At 40.6% G+C, this 20750-nt stretch overlaps 2 non-coding genes across 2 annotated transcripts; both read right to left on the bottom strand.

The window, feature by feature from the left end:
- Nucleotides 1-1177: 1177 nt before the first annotated feature.
- On the bottom strand, nucleotides 1178-1250 carry TRNAA-UGC (transfer RNA alanine (anticodon UGC)). Its single transcript has one exon. It is a non-coding gene; the product is annotated as a tRNA-Ala (tRNA).
- Nucleotides 1251-4507: 3257 nt separating this feature from the next.
- TRNAA-UGC (transfer RNA alanine (anticodon UGC)) lies at nucleotides 4508-4580 on the bottom strand. The gene has a single exon. It is a non-coding gene; the product is annotated as a tRNA-Ala (tRNA).
- Between the last annotated feature and the right edge of the window lie 16170 nt (nucleotides 4581-20750).

Raw genomic sequence — 20750 nt, 5'->3', positions numbered from 1 at the left:
TCAAAAGTATTTTATGGGAAATGGAGGCGCCGGGCATCGATCCCGGTACTTCTACCATATGAGCTACGCCCCCCTGCACGTCTTACCAGAAATACAAATGAAGCCGGCTTTATTTCTTCAAAATATTATATGGGAAATGGAGGCGCCGGGCATCGATCCCGGTACTTCTACCATTTGAGCTACGCCCCCCTGCACGTCTTACCAGAAATACAAATGAAGCCGGCTTTATTTCTTCAAAAGTATTATATGGGAAATAAAGGCGCCGGGCATCGATCCCGGTACTTCTCGCATGCAAAGCGAGCGCTCTACCATATGAGCTACGCCCCCCTGTACGTCTTACCAGAAATACAAATGAAGCCGGCTTTATTTCTTCAAAAGTATTATATGGGAAATGGAGGCGCCGGGCATCGATCCCGGTACTTCTCGCATGCAAAGAGAGCGCTCTACCCTATGAGCTACGCCCCCCTGCACATCTTACTAGAAATACAAATGAAGCCGGCTTTATTTCTTCAAAAGTATTATATGGGAAATGGAGGCGCCGGGCATCGATCCCGGTACTTCTCGCATGCAAAGCGAGCGCTCTACCATATGAGCTACGCCCCCCTGAACGTCATACCAGAAATACAAATGAAGCCGGCTTTTTTTCTTCAAATTATTATATGGGAAATGGAGGCGCCGGGCATCGATCCCGGTACTTCTCGCATGCAAAGCGAGCGCTCTACCATATGAGCTACGCCCCCCTGTACGTCTTACCAGAAATACAAATGAAGCCGGCTTTATTTCTTCAAAAGTATTATATGGGAAATGGAGGCGCCGGGCATCGATCCCGGTACTTCTACCATATGAGCTACGCCCCCCTGTACGTCTTACCAGAAATACAAATGAAGCCGGCTTTATTTCTTCAAAAGTATTATATGGGAAATGGAGGCGCCGGGCATCGATCCCGGTACTTCTCGCATGCAAAGCGAGCGCTCTACCATATGAGCTACGCCCCCCTGAACGTCGTACCAGAAATACAAATGAAGCCGGCTTTTTTTCTTCAAAAGTATTATATGGGAAATGGAGGCGCCGGGCATCGATCCCGGTACTTCTACCATATGAGCTACGCCCCCCTGCACGTCTTTCCAGAAATACAAATGAAGCCGGCTTTATTTCTTCAAAAGTATTATATGGGAAATGGAGGCGCCGGGCATCGATCCCGGTACTTCTCGCTTGCAAAGCGAGCGCTCTACCATATGAGCTACGCCCCCCTGAACGTAGTACCAGAAATACAAATGAAGCCGGATTTTTTTCTTCAAAAGTATTATATGGGAAATGGAGGCGCCGGGCATCGATCCCGGTACTTCTACCATATGAGCTACGCCCCCCTGCACGTCTTACCAGAAATACAAATGAAGCCGGCTTTATTTCTTCAAAAATGTTATATGGGAAATGAAGGCGCCGGGAATCGATCCGGGTGCTTCTCGCATGCAAAGCGAGCGCTCTACCATATGAGCTACGCCCCCCTGTACGTCGTCCCAGAAATACAAATGAAGCCGGCTTTATTTCTTAAAAAGTATTATATGGGAAATGGAGGCGCCGGGCATCGATCCCGGTACTTCTCGCATGCAAAGCGAGCGCTCTACCATATGAGCTACGCCCCCCTGAACGTAGTACCAGAAATACAAATGAAGCCGGATTTTTTTCTTCAAAATTATTATATGGGAAATGGAGGCGCCGGGCATCGATCCCGGTACTTCTACCATATGAGCTACGCCCCCCTGCACGTCTTACCAGAAATACAAATGAAGCCGGCTTTATTTCTTCAAAAATGTTATATGGGAAATGAAGGCGCCGGGAATCGATCCGGGTGCTTCTCGCATGCAAAGCGAGCGCTCTACCATATGAGCTACGCCCCCCTGTACGTCGTACCAGAAATACAAATGAAGCCGGCTTTATTTCTTAAAAAGTATTATATGGGAAATGGAGGCGCCGGGCATCGATCCCGGTACTTCTACCATATGAGCTACGCCCCCCTGTACGTCGTACCAGAAATACAAATGAAGCCGGCTTTATTTCTTAAAAAGTATAATATGGGAAATGGAGGCGCCGGGCATCGATCCCGGTACTTCTACCATATGAGCTACGCCCCCCTGTACGTCTTACCAGAAATACAAATGAAGCCGGCTTTATTTCTTCAAAAGTATTATATGGGAAAAGGAGGCGCCGGGCATCGATCCCGGTACTTCTCGCATGCAAAGCGAGCGCTCTACCATATGAGCTACGCCCCCTGTACGTCTTACCAGAAATACAAATTAAGCCGGCTTTATTTCTTCAAAAGTATTATATGGGAAATGGAGGCGCCGGCCATCGATCCCGGTACTTCTACCATATGAGCTACGCCCCCCTGCACGTCTTTCCAGAAATACAAATGAAGCCGGCTTTATTTCTTCAAAAGTATTATATGGGAAATGGAGGCGCCGGGCATCGATCCCGGTACTTCTACCATATGAGCTACGCCCCCCTGCACGTCTTTCCAGAAATACAAATGAAGCCGGCTTTATTTCTTCAAAAGTATTATATGGGAAATGGAGGCGCCGGGCATCGATCCCGGTACTTCTACCATATGAGCTACGCCCCCCTGCACGTCTTACCAGAAATACAAATGAAGCCGGCTTTATTTCTTCAAAAGTATTTTATGGGAAATGGAGGCGCCGGGCATCGATCCCGGTACTTCTACCATATGAGCTACGCCCCCCTGCACGTCTTACCAGAAATACAAATGAAGCCGGCTTTATTTCTTCAAAATATTATATGGGAAATGGAGGCGCCGGGCATCGATCCCGGTACTTCTACCATTTGAGCTACGCCCCCCTGCACGTCTTACCAGAAATACAAATGAAGCCGGCTTTATTTCTTCAAAAGTATTATATGGGAAATAAAGGCGCCGGGCATCGATCCCGGTACTTCTCGCATGCAAAGCGAGCGCTCTACCATATGAGCTACGCCCCCCTGTACGTCTTACCAGAAATACAAATGAAGCCGGCTTTATTTCTTCAAAAGTATTATATGGGAAATGGAGGCGCCGGGCATCGATCCCGGTACTTCTCGCATGCAAAGAGAGCGCTCTACCCTATGAGCTACGCCCCCCTGCACATCTTACTAGAAATACAAATGAAGCCGGCTTTATTTCTTCAAAAGTATTATATGGGAAATGGAGGCGCCGGGCATCGATCCCGGTACTTCTCGCATGCAAAGCGAGCGCTCTACCATATGAGCTACGCCCCCTGCACGTCTTACTAGAAATACAAATGAAGCCGGTTTTATTTCTTCAAAAGTATTATATGGGAAATGGAGGCGCCGGGCATCGATCCCAGTACTTCTCGCATGCAAAGCGAGCGCTCTACCATATGAGCTACGCCCCCCTGCACGTCGTACCAGAAATACAAATGAAGCCGGCTTTATTTCTTCAAAATATTATATGGGAAATGGAGGCGCCGGGCATCGATCCCGGTACTTATACCATATGAGCTACGCCCCCCTGCACGTCTTACCAGAAATACAAATGAAGCCGGCTTTATTTCTTCAAAATATTATATGGGAAATGGAGGCGCCGGGCATCGATCCCGGTACTTCTACCATATGAGCTACGCCCCCCTGCACGTCTTACCAGAAATACAAATGAAGCCGGCTTTATTTCTTCAAAAGTATTATATGGGAAATAAAGGCGCCGGGCATCGATCCCGGTACTTCTCGCATGCAAAGCGAGCGCTCTACCATATGAGCTACGCCCCCCTGTACGTCTTACCAGAAATACAAATGAAGCCGGCTTTATTTCTTCAAAAGTATTATATGGGAAATGGAGGCGCCGGGCATCGATCCCGGTACTTCTCGCATGCAAAGAGAGCGCTCTACCCTATGAGCTACGCCCCCCTGCACGTCTTACCAGAAATACAAATGAAGCCGGCTTTATTTCTTCAAAAGTATTATATGGGAAATGGAGGCGCCGGGCATCGATCCCGGTACTTCTACCATATGAGCTACGCCCCCCTGCACGTATTACCAGAAATACAATTGAAGCCGGCTTTATTTCTTCAAAAGAATTATATGGGATATGGAGGCACCGGGCATCGATCCCGGTACTTCTCGCATGCAAAGCGAGCGCTCTACCATATGAGCTACGCCCCCTGCACGTCTTACTAGAAATACAAATGAAGCCGGTTTTATTTCTTCAAAAGTATTATATGGGAAATGGAGGGTCCGGGCAACGATCCCGGTACTTCTCGCATGCAAAGCGAGCGCTCTACCATATGAGCTACGCCCCCCTGTACGTCTTACCAGAAATACAAATGAAGCCGGCTTTATTTCTTCAAAAGTATTATATGGGAAATGGAGGCGCCGGGCATCGATCCCGGTACTTCTCGCATGCAAAGCGAGCGCTCTACCATATGAGCTACGCCCCCCTGCACGTCGTACCAGAAATACAAATGAAGCCGGCTTTATTACTTCAAAAGTATTATATGGAAAATGGAGGCGCCGGGCATCGATCCCGGTACATCTCGCATGCAAAGCGAGCGCTCTACCATATGAGCTACGCCCCCCTGTACGTCTTACCAGAAATACAAATGAAGCCGGCTTTATTTCTTCAAAAGTATTATATGGGAAATGGAGGCGCCGGGCATGGATCCCGGTACTTCTACCATATGAGCTACGCCCCCCTGCACGTCTTACCAGAAATACAAATGAAGCCGGCTTTATTTCTTCAAAAGTATTATATGGGAAATAAAGGCGCCGGGCATCGATCCCGGTACTTCTCGCATGCAAAGCGAGCGCTCTACCATATGAGCTACGCCCCCCTGTACGTCTTACCAGAAATACAAATGAAGCCGGCTTTATTTCTTCAAAAGTATTATATGGGAAATGGAGGCGCCGGGCATCGATCCCGGTACTTCTCGCATGCAAAGAGAGCGCTCTACCCTATGAGCTACGCCCCCCTGCACATCTTACTAGAAATACAAATGAAGCCGGCTTTATTTCTTCAAAAGTATTATATGGGAAATGGAGGCGCCGGGCATCGATCACGGTACACCTCGCATGCAAAGCGAGCGCTCTACAATATGAGCTACGCCCCCCTGCACGTAAAACCAGAAATAAAATTGAAGCCGGCTTTATTTCTTCAAAAGCCTTATATGGGAAATGGAGGCGCCGGGCATCGATCCCGGTACTTCTCGCATGCAAAGCGAGCGCTCTACCATATGAGCTACGCCCCCCTGTATGTCTTACCAGAAATACAAATGAAGCCGGCTTTATTTTTTCAAAAGTATTATATGGGAAATAGAGGCGCCGGGCATGGATCCCGGTACTTCTACCATATGAGCTACGCCCCCCTGCACGTCTTACCAGAAATACAAATGAAGCCGGCTTTATTTCTTCAAAAGTATTATATGGAAAATGGAGGCGCCGGGCATCGATCCCGGTACTTCTACCATATGAGCTACGCCCCCCTGCACATATAACCAGAAATAAAATTGAAGCCGGCTTTATTTCTTCAAAAGCATTATATGGGATATGGAGGCGCCGGGCATCGATCCCGGTACTTCTCGCACGCAATGGGAACGCTCTACCATATCAGCTATGCCATCCTGCACTTGTTACCAGAAATACAATTGAAGCCGGCTTTATTTCTTCAAAAGAATTATATGGGAAATGGAGGCACCGGGCATCGATCCCGGTACTTCTCGCAAGCAAAGCGAGCGTGCTACCATATGAGCTACGCCCTTCTGCACGTCTTACCAGAAATACAATAGAGGCCGGCTTTATTTCTTCAAAAGTATTATATTACAAATGGAGGTGCCGGGCATCGATCACGGTACACCTCGCATGCAAAGCGAGCGCTCTACAATATGAGCTACGCCCCCCTGCACGTAAAACCAGAAATAAAATTGAAGCCGGCTTTATTTCTTCAAAAGCCTTATATGGGAAATGGAGGCGCCGGGCATCGATCCCGGTACTTCTCGCATGCAAAGCGAGCGCTCTACCATATGAGCTACGCCCTTCTGCACGTCTTACCAGAAATACAAATGAAGCCGGCTTTATTTCTTCAAAAGTATTATATGGGAAATGGAGGCGCCGGGCATGGATCCCGGTACTTCTACCATATGAGCTACGCCCCCCTGCACGTCTTACCAGAAATACAAATGAAGCCGGCTTTATTTCTTCAAAAGTATTATATGGGAAATAAAGGCGCCGGGCATCGATCCCGGTACTTCTCGCATGCAAAGCGAGCGCTCTACCATATGAGCTACGCCCCCCTGTACGTCTTACCAGAAATACAAATGAAGCCGGCTTTATTTCTTCAAAAGTATTATATGGGAAATGGAGGCGCCGGGCATCGATCCCGGTACTTCTCGCATGCAAAGAGAGCGCTCTACCCTATGAGCTACGCCCCCCTGCACATCTTACTAGAAATACAAATGAAGCCGGCTTTATTTCTTCAAAAGTATTATATGGGAAATGGAGGCGCCGGGCATCGATCACGGTACACCTCGCATGCAAAGCGAGCGCTCTACAATATGAGCTACGCCCCCCTGCACGTAAAACCAGAAATAAAATTGAAGCCGGCTTTATTTCTTCAAAAGCCTTATATGGGAAATGGAGGCGCCGGGCATCGATCCCGGTACTTCTCGCATGCAAAGCGAGCGCTCTACCATATGAGCTACGCCCCCCTGTATGTCTTACCAGAAATACAAATGAAGCCGGCTTTTTTTTTTCAAAAGTATTATATGGGAAATAGAGGCGCCGGGCATGGATCCCGGTACTTCTACCATATGAGCTACGCCCCCCTGCACGTCTTACCAGAAATACAAATGAAGCCGGCTTTATTTCTTCAAAAGTATTATATGGAAAATGGAGGCGCCGGGCATCGATCCCGGTACTTCTACCATATGAGCTACGCCCCCCTGCACATATAACCAGAAATAAAATTGAAGCCGGCTTTATTTCTTCAAAAGCATTATATGGGATATGGAGGCGCCGGGCATCGATCCCGGTACTTCTCGCACGCAATGGGAACGCTCTACCATATCAGCTATGCCATCCTGCACTTGTTACCAGAAATACAATTGAAGCCGGCTTTATTTCTTCAAAAGAATTATATGGGAAATGGAGGCACCGGGCATCGATCCCGGTACTTCTCGCAAGCAAAGCGAGCGTGCTACCATATGAGCTACGCCCTTCTGCACGTCTTACCAGAAATACAATAGAGGCCGGCTTTATTTCTTCAAAAGTATTATATTACAAATGGAGGTGCCGGGCATCGATCACGGTACACCTCGCATGCAAAGCGAGCGCTCTACAATATGAGCTACGCCCCCCTGCACGTAAAACCAGAAATAAAATTGAAGCCGGCTTTATTTCTTCAAAAGCCTTATATGGGAAATGGAGGCGCCGGGCATCGATCCCGGTACTTCTCGCATGCAAAGCGAGCGCTCTACCATATGAGCTACGCCCCCCTGTATGTCTTACCAGAAATACAAATGAAGCCGGCTTTATTTCTTCAAAAGTATTATATGGAAAATGGAGGCGCCGGGCTTCGATCCCGGTACTTCTACCATATGAGCTACGCCCCCCTGCACGTCTTACCAGTAATGCAAATGAAGCCGGCTTTATTTCTTCAAAAGTATTATATGGGAAATGGAGGCGCCGGGCATCGATCCCGGTACTTCTACCATATGAGCTACGCCCCCCTGCACATATAACCAGAAATAAAATTGAAGCCGGCTTTATTTCTTCAAAAGCATTATATGGGATATGGAGGCGCCGGGCATCGATCCCGGTACTTCTCGCATGCAAAGCGAACGCTCTACCTTATCAGCTACGCCATCCTGCACTTCTTACCAGAAATACAATTGAAGCCGGCTTTATTTCTTCAAAAGTATTATATGGGAAATGGAGGCGCCGGGCATCGATCCCGGTATTTCTACCATATGAGCTACGCCCCCCTGCACGTCTTACCAGAAATACAATTGAAGCCGGCTTTATTTCTTCAAAAGTATTATATAGGAAATGGAGGCGCTGGGCATCGATCCCGGTACTTCTCGCGTGTTAAGCGAGCGCTCTACCATATGAGCTACGCCCCCCAGCACGTATAACCATAAATAAAATTCAAGGAGGCTTTATTTCTTCAAAAGTATTATATGGGAAATGGAGGCGCCGGGCATTGATCCCAGTACTTCTCGCATGCAAAACGAGCGCTCTACCATATGAGCTACGCCCCCCTGGATGTCATACCAGAAATACAATTGAAGCCGGCTTTATTTCTTCAAAAGTATTATATGGGAAATGGAGGCGCCGTTCATCGATTCCGGTACTTCTGGCATGCAAAGCGAGCGCTCTACCATATGAGCTACGCCCCCCTGCATATCTTAACAGAAATAAAATTGAAGCCGGCTTTATTTCGTCAAAAGTATTATATGGGAAATGGAGGCGCCGAGCATTCATCCCGGTACTTCTCGCATGCAAAACGAGCGCTCTACCCGTAATAGCTACGCCCCCCCTGCACGTATAACCAGAAATAAAATTGAAGCCGGCTTTATTTCGTCAAAAGTATTATATGGGAAATGGGGGTGCCGGGCATTCATCCCGGTACTTCTCGCATGCAAAACGAGCGCTCTACCATATGAGCTACGCCCCCCTGCACGTATAACCAGAAATAAAATTGAAGCCGGCTTTATTTCTTCAAAAGTATTATATGGGAAATGGAGGCGCCGGCATCGATCCCGGTACTTCTCGCATGCAAAGCGAGCGCTCTACCGTACTAGCTACGCCCCCCTGTACGTCCAGCCAGAAATACAATTGAAGCCGGCTTTATTTCTTCAAAAGTATTATATGGCAAATGGAGGCGCCGGGCATCGATCCCGGTACTTCTCGCATGCAAAGCGGGCGCTCTACCATATGAGCTACGCACGTCTGGCCAGAAGTACAATTGAAGCCGGCTTTATTTCTTCAAAAGTATTATATGGCAAATGGAGGCGCCGGGCATCGATCCCGGTACTTCGCGCATGCAAAGCGAGCGCTATATCATACGAGCTACGCCCCCCTGCACGTCTGGCCAGAAATACAATTGACGCCGGCTTTATTTCTTCAAAAGTATGATATGGCAAATGGAGGTACCGGGCATCGATCCTGGTACTTCTCGCATGCAAAGCGAGCGCTCTACCATACGAGCTACGCCCCCCTGCACGTCCGGCCAGAAATACAATTGAAGCCGGCTTTATTTCTTCAAAAGTATTATATGGGAAATGGAGGTGCCGGGCATCAATCACGGTACTTCTCGTATGCAAAGCGAGCGCTCTACCATATGAGCTACTCCCCCCTGCATGTCCTACCAGAAATACAATTGAAGCCGGCTTTATTTCTTCAAAAGTATTATATGGCAAATGGAGGTGCCGGGCATCGATCCCGGTACTTCGCGCATGCAAAGCGAGCTCTCTACCATATGAGCTACGCCCCCCTGCACATCTGGCCAGAAATACAATTGTAGCCGGCTTTATTTCTTTAAAAGTATTATATGGCAAATGGAGGCGCCGGGCATCGATCCCGGTACTTCTCGTATGCAAAGCGAGCGCTCTACCATATGAGCTACTCCCCCCTGCACGTCTGACAATTATAGAAAAGCCTACATGAATTTAGTCATAGTCGAATTTTATTATATCTCTCTAGATGTGAAGAAATAGGAATGTTGTTCGATAGAGATATTGATTTATATTAAAAATTAAATATTACTTCCGTTTGCTTGGTTTGAAGGTCGGAATAATGTTATTTTTATTATGCATTTTTTAATAGTGTTTTATGAAATCAATATAATCCTACAAAAGTACTTGTTTCATGCAAAGTGCATTATCAATATTGGAAGAAAGCTCCTGTTTTCATTAGATTTAATAAATATTTCTGGCTGCAATATTATATTGTTTATGTTGTCATTCCGCTTATGTGAGTCCAAACATTATTAATCTAATGATGTGTGTCAATTTCATTTTCGATTTAGGTCATGTTATTGCTGTTCATTATATAGAGTGATCAAATGTGACCACGCAATTAAAAACCATTGCACTATCTTTTCTCTCAGTCAGTCGAAATTTTAATAATAGAGTATTTAAGCACAGCTCAATGCGGTTTTGTAAACAGAAAAAAATCTGACGGGGAGTACTTTAAAGGCACTTACGAGCTTAGTTTATAAAACCCAGACAATTAGCCAACGAAGTTATCAAAGAATTTAATATAAACTTAAGCAGGAAATATGTCCGATAAAACGTCGAAAGTTCAAGCGTGGGAAGAAGTGCGGTCTGTGTACGCGTTTTCTTCTTTAGCGGAGTTCCATGAGTTTCTCGAGGTGGGTTCGAGTTGCATGGCCACAATTAAGAGGTGTTTGGATACGAATTCAGTGACGTTGAAGCTTTACGATTTGTTCTTGCGACGAAACGTGAAAAACGATATTGAACTAGAAGCTTTGATTAATGAAGAAGGTCAAACGTTTAGAGATATAGTTATGAGAAATTCATGCATTGGCCATTGTGTGGACGTTAAACAGTTACTGATTGATTCTTGGGCCGGGTTTCAGGAAGAAGATTGCGACTATCTGTACATCGCGTCGTCCATGTACGAGTACACGAAGATGACAGATTTCCCAAATACCAAGGACATTCCACCGAATTTACATATTACGCACAAATTGTGTCACTTCCCCTTAGTTTTAAAATTTCGTCTTCTAGGTAGAATGGGTTACGTTATTTTCGAATTTTTCCACAGTTATTTCTTACCAATGGTCGTTATGGAAGACAACGATATTCCAGGAAACAAGACAATCTCAATTCCCTTTAACCACACGGTTCATTACAAATACCTTGGAAACGGGTACGTCGCGAATATGTACGACCGGAATAACGTCACACTTTTTTATTTCACGTACGCTTCTCACAAATTTATCGATATCAAAAGATTTACAACGTATTTTTGCGTTATTCCAATAAATGGAATACTGTTCCGAAAATCGTATATTGGACCATTAGGGAAAGGTACGAAATTTGACTTGAAAAATAAAACGTTGGAGATCTCTTTGATTAACGAAAAAGATAGCGTAAAGAGTCTTATGACAATTCAGTTAACGTACTTTCTATCAAAATCGCCTTTAGACGAAGTCGAAAATGTTATTACAGATTTGGCTACTTTTATGAATGAAGATTATAGCTTACTTCGTAAGCGACTAACCGATCTAGCTGCGGCCATAAACGACAATCACTTTGTAAATATTTGTAAAAGTATAAAAAACAGATATTTGCAATCGCTGTGCTAAGCTGAAATTGACAGAAGAAAACCAGTGAAATGTCTCCGAAGTTTAAATAATTAAATATTTAAAATTTAATTTAATGCTGAGTTTGAAAAATAACTAATAATGATAAAGACGTTACTGGAGAGTTATTGTTTAAATTTGAATTACTATTCTAGCATTTTGAAAATGTGTTTTTTGTACCAATTATAACCTCAAAAATTAAATAGTTAAATATTTTATGAATGAATTTTAGTTAAAAATAAAGTGGGGAAATGTTTTTATGCTTGGAAGAATTAAGTTGTTAAATTAACGACCGAGCTATATAATATTGTTATTCTGAAATATGTATATATTTAAAGCAGTTAAATGTAACATGTAGACTCACCGGCTATAGTCGATACCACACCCCAAAATATCAATTTACTTTATTCACCGTTTGGCGGTAAAACGAAAGTTGACTATTTTCGGTGTATTTCAAACCATCTGATTCTGACCACACAGCTATCTTTTTGACCTGGTGTGTATTTTGTTTGCCTGGCAGCGCTGTTTCTATACACAAAAAAATGATCCGCGGATTTTTCGACCGTTATTTTGAATTATAGACTAAGACTTTATACGCTAATTTCCAGGATTTGTCCGCCGCAATAATGTTGGAAATTTACACCATGTATTTCTCGTCTGATGATAAAATATAAAAGTTATACTAATTCGGGTTATTTACTTATTACATACCATAATTTGGTACGAGATTGTTTTAGAATGATAGTTTATGAAATAATATGATATATTCTGGCGCACACTATTTTTTCTTAGGTAAATTTCTTAAGCATACGACGTATACAATCTTAAAGCAAGTGGCGGCTCTATCATTTCCATTTGTGTTATGAAAAGGCCCCTGTTATTAGAGATGGCCATGAATCTATCCGATTCCTCAAAAAAGGTGACTTTACTGGAGAACGTGGTGCCATCTATTATTGGCAAAGGAAGCTAAAATAAAAAAAGCAAAATGATAATATCGCCAGAGAGCCAGTGTAGAGTATTATAGTTTGACAACTTATACTCTATTTAGTGGACTCTAACCTAAATGATACATCCCGTGTAAAAACTTATGTTTAAAATTACTGTAATTTATGTTATTGACCGATTTACAAACGATCATATCAACGCGAGGGGTACTTATAACTACAACCTTTTTGATTTCGACGCTAGCTACATGTACTTCACGTCGAGCCGCTACTTGCTCTAAAGTTGTGGTATAATTCCACTGGTTAACCCCTGAATTCTCATTGGTATCGAGTGCTGAATTAAACATCGTATACGGTCTGGTTTTACTATAGGAAATAACGTTTTGACTTCAAAAGTCATAGCAAAAATATTATTAAGCCTAGCGGACTTTCACTTAAGTCGATTTTCACCTTCGCGGAGTTTCGACTATGAGTACATATCTTAAAGGCCGACTTATTAGCTACATTAAGCGACTCCTCGAAAACGTGTAGGTGGAACTTGTAGGCGTGTATATTATACCCAATAAAGATACACTCGGCTACAAATTTTCCCTTTCGCGTTTTCGAGGAGTGCCTTAGCTTGTCTATTATTTTTTCCATATAGCAGCTTCCGCAATTAAGCAATTTCATTTTAATCTGATCAGATATATTCTACCAACTAGAAGTAATTAATTTAGACGTATCTGATTGAATCAAAGACAACAGTTTCCTTAAACAAGAGTATGTGTTGCGCAGTTTATCAAATGTGGAGTAGGCATACGGTAATACCGAATCAAAACCAACTTAGCCAAATTGAAAACTGTTTATTTTATTTGGTAAGTTTCAATTTCATGTTTAAACGATGATTAACTTACGACGTTAGTGAAATGTTCATATATATTAACAATATGAGCAAGCCATAACAAATTTCAGAATCAAATATTTGACGAAATATTCTTAAATATATAACTTAATTGGATGGAAATCATATTTCGTGTATTGGTAATAAAATTCCAAGGTTGTGTTTCTTCGTAAACTATTCGACTTTTACGGCTAATGTTGATTAACATTTTATATTTTGCTTGAATTATTAAAAGCTAAACCATAAATTAAAAGTATGAATTATATTTAATTAGTTTTAGTATTTCTTGTTTTTCGATTCACGTTGATACGGAAACCTCTATATATATTCCATTAACATCATTGATTTACATAACGATTTAAATGAAATATTTATTCTAAATACGAAGTGAGTTTAATAAATTTTATATAAATCAGAGTCCTATTCAAAGGGTAGTTAAATTAAAAATATCATAAAATGCAATAACCGAATATATCTGATTATATTTTAGTTATTTACTAAATTAACGTACATTACATCTATAAAACATCTTTAATCTTGGAGTGCTGATCATAGTGAAAAGCCTCTATTTATACCAAAATTATGCAAAATCAGGAGGCGTACGCCTTTCACGTGGGAGGGCGTTCACAGGGGCGTACCGAAAGGGGTTCAATTCGGGGGGAACCCTTGATTTGGCTAAAACTACTTTAATCCAAAACTTAATTTCAGAGGGCTAAAGCAAGTGTCGGCTCGACGTGAAGTAGTTAGCTCCGAAATCAAAACAAGATGAGTCAGCTACATTTTGACCCAAACGACATTACATAAAAGTACCCCTCGCGTTGATTGGCTCATTTGTAAATTGGACAATATATTATACCTGGGATATGTAATTTAGGTAAAAGTTCACTAAGCAGAGAATAAGATATCTAATAATAATACTCCACAATGGTTCTATGGCGACCTTATAATTTGGCTATTTTGAATCTTAGCTTCCTTTGCCATTAATAGATGGCACCACGCTCAGAGCCATGCAGAGACATTTCGGGCCCCGGGGAAAATGATGTCATCGACGGCATTTCTCACTGAATTTTCAAAGGGGGGGGGCTGGTGAAGGGCAAGCCGATGGGCCCTAAAAGCCATGCTTCCGGCCCTTTTTTCGCCGCCACCCCCCCCCCCCCCCCATGCACGGCCCGGAACTCGCTTTGCAGTAAAATCGTTTTTTTGAAGAATCGGATAGATTCATAGCCATATCAAATATCAAAGACCTTATCAAGATACAGATGGTAATTATAAAGCCGACAGTTCCTTAAATATAACCTAACTTCAAAATAATCTACAAAGCAACTCACTTACAATTGGGGAAATCTAGTATCGTAATATACCGGAGTAAATGCAGATTTGATCGTTACTTAATTGGGAAATTGAAATTAATGATGATCCCCACCGTGTCTACCCTCATTTTTCCAAACGCTTTGTGCTCCCTTTAGGAAAATTTCAACTTCACTTTCCAGTATCACGACATTGTCGTCAGACGTACTAACCTCTCTAATGAGCTTGTCTTTAACAGGATACAGAATTGCAGATAAGAGATCTCAATGGGAAGTTGGAAAGAAGTTCAGGCGTATTACTCATTCTCCGACGCGGGAGAATTCGATGACTTCTTAGAGACCGTCTCAGTCTGCATGCGCCAGATTACCAGACATTTCAATCTTTTACTGTCGTCAGTCACCCTTTACGAACTATATTCTCGACGAAACATCTCGAACGAAATTTTCGAGCTTGAAAAGTTAATTATCGAAGAAGCTCAGTTACTAAAAGAATTCTTTCCTAAAAATACATGCATCGGACATAGCTTGGAGCTCAGGGAAAAGTTAGTGCAATTTTATCCGCCGTTTGAAAACCAACCCAATGAGTACCTGTATCTGGCGTCTTCGATGGTAATGAAGTGCGAGGATATCGGAAAGGAATTTCCGAAAATCGAAGATCTTCCGCCTAATTTGCACGTGACCAACTATATTGGACATTGCGCGTTGGTACTGAAATTCGAGATTACAGGCAGGAAAGGTTACGTTATATTTGACAGCATGCCCAGCTACTTTTTACCGATTGTGGTAATGGAGGATGACGAACCCCCGACGTCTCCAGAAATAAGATTGGCTTTCGCCGACGTAATCAAGTATAAATACCTGGGAAGAGGTTACGTGGCTTATTTCTATGGAAAAACTAACGAAACTAAGTGCTCTTTTCTATACGCTTCCCACGAATTCGTAGGACTTGACCAATTTGCCATTATCTCTTCCGTGTACCCGTTTATTGTCCGTATGTATCAAGGCATCTCCAAAGGAACATTCACGAAATCTTGGGATTTTAAGAAAAGAGACGGATCCGTTACAAATACTTCTTCAAACGACGAAGAAGAAACGAAGGTCGTAGTGACCTTTCCCGCGTCTTATTTCTTCCGCGAAGATACTTCCGCTGACATTGAGAAGGTCATTCGGCACACGGCGGATTTTTTTGAAGAAGATTTTGCCTCGCACAAAAAGCGGCTCAAAGATGTGGCTTTGGCCATGAGGGACCGTGAATTTGTGAAACTGTGCAAACTGGTTTTGGATAATTTCTACAAATCCCTTTCTTAAAAAATCCAACCCGTAGAAACAATTGGGATGACACTCAATATTATAAATACAAATTTTATCTTTTTGAAAAGCTTAAGCTACTTCTCCAGGCTTTTCCCGTTTGTTCATGCGTATTAAAATTGAATAAAACAATTTTGTTGTATTATTTCATTTTTGATGGTCTCACATAACCATAACTAATTTTCTTATACAACCTTTATCGACACTGACAATATCGTCTCAGTGCCGTCTTTCCCATTGGGCAAAAAGGGCACTACGCTAGGGCCCCAAGATTCTGGAGGGCCTCTTTTTTCAATTTTTGAAATGCAAAATAAATTTTTAAAGTCCTTAAGTTCGTATTTAGTCGCGTCTAAAACCAGGGTAAATCTAAAACGAATAAAGACTTTTGGCTGTTAGTATTTTTTAAATTCAGAATAAGCTCTTTCTTTAGTAACCTTTAGTAGGACAAGTGAAACTATTTGAACCGATAGTTGTAGATTACAGCAACGATGTACTTCGCGCTGGAGGTTAGAAACTTGGGTGGGGTTATTAGGAGTCTCGCCCTAGCTATGCCCAGGGGCCTCCAATTATGAAAAGACGGCCCTGGCTCGTCTGTTTCCGTTTGGACTTGGAAAAAAAACTGGGTAAGATCATATGTATCATAATTAACATAGGCTAGACCAGCGGTTCCCATTTTTTTTTGCTATGGAACCCTAAATTATCCACCTAATTCTATCGGAACCCCAACTAATTTTTTAAATTATCTTAAAATATTGACACAAACAAATAGGACCGCGTTGCGAATTCTCGGAACCCCCTCTGACCCTTCCGCGGAACCCTGGGGTTCCGCGGAACACCTTTTGGGAACCGCTGGGCTAGACACTTCCTATTCCGAGAACGCTAACTTCTTTAATGAAAGTCGGTTTCGCAAATATGGCTAACGACTGACAGGCAATTTACTATTGAATTTACGATTATATAAGTTAGTTATTTTCCCATTTGAGACTTGAATGCGTTGTATCTCTTATTTATAGCCATCAAACCAAAAGTGACATAATTAACAAAAGTGTGACAATCCCTGTACTTTCGTACGCTAAACGTTTAATGAATGCTCGACTCGAGATCGACCACATAAAAGACTATTTATTGTCGCCTTTCTGGATCTTTTTTTAGTCTATGGTATTGTAGATAGCGATAACATCTCCACGGAACGACGAAAAATCAAGAAATACACTAACTTTGACGAGTGCTACTTAGTTCCTCCGTTCCTCACTACGAGGCGTTATTTGTTGGTTTTAACTTCCTTCCCTCCCCAAGGCATACTTTCCCTTATCCCGTCCCAACTTGTATTTCGCTCGTAACATTCATTAAGAAATAGGTCCGATTGACACACTTTTGGTAATTATGTAACTTTTGATCAAACTAATTTGAAAAAGAGATAACGACAGGCGAGTTTCAGGTTACGCGACTTCCAATAACGCAATCAACGTCATTAACCGAAATCATTAAATCATTTAAATGTCATACTTATGTTACTATGGTGGGATATTATTGTCCTTGGTCTATTTCGTCTTAGGCATATTTAGGCACTAGGGGGGTCTAAGGTTAACTAAACCTTGATTGCGCAATCAATTCACCATATCTCTGGGTAAGTATAAACTCTAACCTAGATTGTGAAATAGTTTAGTTGGATCCAGTTACTCCCTCTATCCGCATATATGAAGTCTAGACCGCGTCAACAATAACTTTAACACAGCTTAATCTCAGTAACTATAACAATTAACACAGCTAAGTATCAGTAACTATAACACAAGCTTAGTCTCAGTAATTATAACACAGCTTAGTCTCAGTAACTATAACACAGTTAAGTCTCAGTAACTATAACACAGCTTAGTCTCAGTAACTATAACACAGCTTAGTCTTAATAACTATTTTAATATCATGTTCATCTTTTTAATCCATAAATTTTACCAGTTAAATCCATTTCGTATTCTTCAATCGACAAACACAACATAATGGATTAATTTTAATATAAGGTAAAACAACAAAATAAAAAAAGATTCACATTGCCTCTCACCATGTCCCCCATTCTCGCGCACCTAGCAGCGATTCTCGGTGGTGATTTTGGAAAATTACTACTATATTCCTGGATTCATTTTAAGATCTAAAGTTTATTGAAACCAGCAAAAGGCAAAACCCATCACTCTGATATTAAAGGAATACAGAAAAGATAAGTGCTTTTAAAGTTTTGAGTATGAAGAGCCCAGAAGGTATGGATAGATTTCAAACCACTATACTCATTTATGGGTTAAATTTTGTAAAACCAACCATTGTATGCAAAGCAATATTTTGTTAATATTCTATTACCAATACATGTATATAAAAATCTATCAAATTCCATCGGCTTCAAAAGGCCCTAATCAATTGGGACGGTAAAAACATGTTGAGGTTAACGGTTATAGTAAGTGTAGGGAGCTTTCAGCCCGCGTGGCACGAGAGGCTTAACACCACCCTCCTACGCCTGGTAACCCGGCCACCTGTTTAAAGACAATAAAAGTCACTCGATGACTTGGGCCTAAGTTGGTGCCTTGGGTATTAGCCTACCTGACAATTATTATTAAAGGTGCAGGTAAATAGAGTATACTACCCGAGAACTTGCTATACTATCTCGAACTATAAGAACGATGCCGATTTCACTCCCTTGTATCTCAAAAACCATAGCTCATAATAAAACAAGTAGTATGTCGTTTAAAAGGCCAGAGGTACGCGACAAACATATCCTAACGCCCTTAATCTGGAAAGAACTGGCTTGCAATAACAGGGAGTAAAACTTTAGTCTTATTCTTCTTCTTCCATCGTTTTCTCTCCGACCGCTCTACAGCACAACCTACAGTATTTAACCGATGTACATGAAATTTGGTATATAAGTTCATTTTAGGCTCCCATTGTGGCGTTCTAATGGGGAAGTTTCAATTGTAAATAGTTTTTACACATACTAAGTACTTTACACACACTAAGTACTTTACACACACTAAGCACTTTACACAAACTAAGTACTTTACACACACTAAGTACTTTACACACACTAAGTACTTTACACAAACTATATACCGGGTGCGGCACGGCCGCTTGAACCAGCACTGTGCTTCCCCGCAGCGACCAGAGTTATAATTAACTTTTACTCCATAAGTGTGATAATTAACTTTTAATCGATAAGTGTAATAATTAACTTTTAATCGATAAGTGTGATAATTAACTTTTATTCGATAAGTGTGATAATTGACTTTTAATCGATAAGTGTGATAATTAACTTTTACTCGATAAGTGTAATAATTAACTTTTAATCGATAAGTGTAATAATTAACTTTTAATCGATAAGTGTGATAATTAACTTTTATTCGATAAGTGTGATAATTGACTTTTAATCGATAAGTGTGATAATTAACTTTTAATCGATAAGTGTAATAATTAACTTTTAATCGATAAGTGTGATAATTAACTTTTACTCGATAAGTGTAATAATTAACTTTTAATCGATAAGTGTGATAATTAACTTTTAATCGATAAGTGTGATAATTAACTTTTAATCGATAAGTGTGATAATTAACTTTTAATCGATAAGTGTGATAATTAACTTTTAATCGATAAGTGTGATAATTGACTTTTAATCGATAAGTGTGATAATTAACTTTTAATCGATAAGTGTAATAATTAACTTTTAATCGATAAGTGTGATAATTGACTTTTAATCGATAAGTGTGATAATTAACTTTTACTCGATAAGTGTAATAATTAACTTTTAATCGATAAGTGTGATAATTAACTTTTAATCGATAAGTGTGATAATTAACTTTTATTCGTTAAGTGTGATAATTAACTTTTATTCGATAAGTGTGATAATTAACTTTTAATCGATAAGTGTGATAATTAACTTTTATTCGATAAGTGTGATAATTGACTTTTACTCGATAAGTGTGATAATTAACTTTTAATCGATAAGTGTGATAATTAACTTTTACTCGATAAGTGTAATAATTAACTTTTAATCGATAAGTGTGATAATTAACTTTTAATCGATAAGTGTGATAATTAACTTTTATTCGATAAGTGTGATAATTGACTTTTAATCGATAAGTGTGATAATTAACTTTTACTCGATAAGTGTAATAATTAACTTTTAATCGATAAGTGTGATAATTAACTTTTAATCGATAAGTGTGATAATTAACTTTTAATCGATAAGTGTGATAATTAACTTTTATTCGATAAGTGTGATAATTAACTTTTAATCGATAAGTGTGATAATTAACTTTTAATCGATAAGTGTGATAATTAACTTTTAATCGATAAGTGTGATAATTAACTTTTATTCGATAAGTGTGATAATTAACTTTTATTCGATAAGTGTGATAATTGACTTTTAATCGATAAGTGTGATAATTAACTTTTACTCGATAAGTGTGATAATTGACTTTTAATCGATAAGTGTGATAATTAACTTTTACTCGATAAGTGTAATAATTGACTTTTAATCGACAAGTGTGATAATTAACTTTTAATCGATAAGTGTGATAATTAACTTTTATTCGATAAGTGTGATAAATAACTTTTAATCGATAAGTGTGATAATTAACTTTTACTCGATAAGTGTAATAATTAACTTTTAATCGATAAGTGTGATAATTAACTTTTAATCGATAAGTGTGATAATTAACTTTTATTCGATAAGTGTGATAATTGACTTTTAATCGATAAGTGTGATAATTAACTTTTACTCGATAAGTGTAATAATTAACTTTTACTCGATAAGTGTAATAATTAACTTTTATTCGATAAGTGTGATAATTGACTTTTAATCGATAAGTGTGATAATTAACTTTTACTCGATAAGTGTAATAATTAACTTTTAATCGATTAGTGTGATAATTAACTTTGAATCAATAAGTGTGATAATTAACTTTTATTCGATAAGTGTGATAATTGACTTTTAATCGATAAGTGTGATA

The sequence above is a fragment of the Leiobunum rupestre genome, chromosome 2, assembly GCF_980474605.1.
Source record: "Leiobunum rupestre chromosome 2, qqLeiRupe1.1.hap1, whole genome shotgun sequence".
In the NCBI taxonomy this organism is placed as follows: Eukaryota; Metazoa; Arthropoda; class Arachnida; order Opiliones; family Sclerosomatidae; genus Leiobunum; species Leiobunum rupestre.
The sequence above is the reverse complement of the archived record's forward strand: the minus strand, read 5'-3'. Positions and strand labels throughout refer to the sequence as shown.